Source organism: Fragaria vesca, linkage group LG1, assembly GCF_000184155.1.
Source record: "Fragaria vesca subsp. vesca linkage group LG1, FraVesHawaii_1.0, whole genome shotgun sequence".
Taxonomy (NCBI): domain Eukaryota; kingdom Viridiplantae; phylum Streptophyta; class Magnoliopsida; order Rosales; family Rosaceae; genus Fragaria; species Fragaria vesca.
The window spans coordinates 6,616,746-6,620,292 of record NC_020491.1 but is presented as its reverse complement, the minus strand read 5'-3'; positions in this window follow the sequence as shown (position 1 = coordinate 6,620,292).

Here is a 3,547-nt window from a genome sequence, read left to right as displayed (position 1 = left end):
GTAAATGTTATGTCAATGGTNTAACGACATTTCAGTGCTAATTATGTTACTTAATTGTAGCTTAATATGTATATTTTTGTCAGTTACAAATTTGATTTGTGTCAAATTCAATATGTCATTTAAGGACATGTAATGCCAGAAGCATTTACCAATTTACAACCCACATTATGCTACAAGCATTATGGGCCAAATTATTGTGCACATTATGATACAAACGTTATGAATTTAATATTCAGTTACATCAATTTGAATAATTTCCATTATAAGTCATTATGCTAGAAGCATGAATTTTGGGTTTAATTACGTAATTATTATATAAACGTTATGCCAGTAGCATTTACCTCATTTATTACTAATACAGTAATACATAATGTTATAAGCATTAATGGGATTTAAACCCATAACCGCTACATAAATGATATTTGTTATTGACTTTATGTCGGATCCTAATTTAATGTCAATTACGAATTAGAATCATATTCATTTCAATTTGACGTTTATGAGGGTATAATGCCATAAACAATTACACATTTATAACCCCATAAATTGTGCTTGAAGTATTAAGGTTTAATTATTACATCAATGTCATGCCAGAAGCATTTATCCAATTTAATACTTATGTGTAATGCTAGAAACATTAATGAGATTTGAACTCATTGCCTTTGGTACTTAACCGCTGCATAAATGATATTTATTTAGTAATTTATGCCATATATTAATTGTCGGTTACCAAATTCAAATCGTGTCAGTTTTATTCAATTAGTTCTCAATTATGTTATCGTTTATATCGATAATTATTATAAGTATGTAGATGCTAGGTTTATTTATTTCACTTTAATTTCAGTCAATTCCTTTGGTCCAGCAGAATCAAACAAAAGGAAAATAATCTAATGACACTGGATTTTCGTACCTAGTCATTATGTATGTCTATGGGACTCTCCAAATATTTTCTCATAATGGCTATTGTTAATATATTCATCATATTTAATGTGTAGTTAATTGCCAGAAGCATTTACACATAGTTACGTGACATATTCAATATGCTAAATTAGTAGCGTGGAATTAATATCATCAATTGTTATATGATTATAACTTGAAAATACATGTACCTAATGAACCAGTAGTTCAGCAATGAACCCGTAGTTCATGTATAAATCGATCTTCTAGTTTCGATAATAATCCCCTTAAGAAACTTGAAGTTTCATTCCAAATTCATCAGACATGATAAAATCGGTAGCTTTATCATGTTAATTGGTAGTCTCCAGAAAGAAATAATTTGAACTAGACATCTTCCTTGCATGAAGCAAAAGAATATTAAAATGGAAGGGCTTGTTGCCTTAGAATCTAAATCAAAATTAATATGAGTTATCAATATTAAGGAATTGAGCGTTCTCGTCTGGCTGACGAGGTCAAAATACCTTTACGTTTCAGAAGAACGTTATCGAAAGGTAAGTTCATTGAATCAATGCTTAAAACATTGAAACCACCAGAAAAATGGTGTAATATCTTTGCATAACCTTCGAATGTGCGGCCAAAAGCGTACATTGACTATATTCAAATTTATTAGCTAGAAGCTAAATGATTCGAGCAAATACAAGCTATAGTATTGGTGTTTGATGCACCCAGAAAAAACATATGATGCACCGTATCCTCAACTCAATTATCACACGGGCATCCCCCTCAAAATAAGGGTTTTGTCTTTAATGACACATTATATCAAGCTGCTCGTTAAGAATGTTGAATACTAGACCATCACATGCAAAGACTAGAATATATATGATCTCTTTATGCACAGAATGCAAGGAAAAATATGTGGACCTATCCAACCACCATACGGACCAGTTAAATATTAATGGTTTTGGTTGATGCATCGACAAATTAAGTGATCAGATGTCACACTATTGTCCACAAGAAAATGATGTCTTTGCTAAACTCTCACCTATGAAATAGAGGGTACACCACTCGGATTATCCCATAAAATCTATAAGACTTCATAATGCCGGAGAGTTTACATCGAAGGTTTTCGATGATTATTGCATATCCCTTGGGTTTTGTAAAACATATAGTTTCATATGTTCAAACCTAAGATGGTCTCGCATATAGAACCTTGGTAATGCGCACCAAGCTTCTATTATTTGCGTCGGGCTATGCAATCTTGCATGCAGCCATGTCAGTCCAGTTAAGGCCCACTGCTACCCGTCTTACTTTATGTTACAGTTGGTGACTGGGTGTGAACCTGATGTTTTTGCACTTACACGCATTTGGGTTTGCAGTCTCCGTGCCAATTGTGTCGCCACAACGTACAAAATCGGGTCCTCAACAAAGGATGGGCATATATGTCGATTATGAACCCTATCCATTATGTGCTCCATAGAGTCCTTGACAGGAGATCTCTATACAGCTAGATTTGCGGTCGTCACTTTGATGAGACAATCTTCCCGCCGTTAGGGGGAGATAAGAATGTGAGCGTTCCTAATGAACGACGTGTAGAATGTCTCATCTTGATCCCCAAACCGCACATGTGAAATTGAAGTGCGAAGAATTTTACTTCTAGTTAAAGTGACGAGATAATATATACCTGCTGCAAACTTGCAAGGATAAATGTCCCTGTAGGACGTATCGTCCTAGTTGGACGAGGTACAGCCATGGCGGCTAACCAGTCATAGTCTCTGCCCAGAAGCGAGGTAGACCATTAGGTTCGAACGATTCTTATCCCTAGAAGAGGGTAAACTTGGCACAAATGAATCTTCTTGCCATCGCAATCTCAACCAATTCAACTCACGAGATAAATCTGGATTATGGGTTTGTCCTAGAAGAGACGATGTTGGGGGACGCTCCAACATTTAAACCCACTCCCGAGAATATAAAATCTCGGTAAATTTTGTGAGATATTGAATCGGAATGAGAGTTCATCGATGATATGTTTGTATTTGCGGTGGACACCGAATTTATAATAAGCGATGATGTCGAACCTTGCTTCGTTGACAGATCTCAACGAAGAGATGACTGGCTAAAAAGGAAAGAAACAATCCAGGTCAAATCAAATTCCTTAACTAAGAGAAAGGTGTTATGGGCATGTTGTTCCCACACCTACCCATGTTAAACCTATATTGTTTAAATGGGTATTTGTAAGGAAGCGTAATGAGAAAAATGAGATTGTGATATAAGTCTCGTTTAGTGGCGCAAGGACTTTCTCAACACCCTGCGATTGATTACGAGGAGACGTACTTTCCCGTAATGGACGTCATAACGTTCCACTACCTTATCAGTTTGGTAGTTTCCAAATAACTGAATAAACAATCTATGAATGTGGTAACAACTTATCTCTATGGGGATCTGAATATAGAGATATACATGAAGTTTCCTGAATGACTTCTGTTACCCAATGCAAATAGTTCTAGACCACAGAACATGCTCTCCATTTGTTAGAGTAGTTCACTTTAGGGGTTCAAACAATCCAGACAGAGTTGGTATAACCGTCTAAGTGAATATTTGTTTGAGGTGGGATATATGAACAAATGGACTATGCCCATGCGTGTTTTAAGGA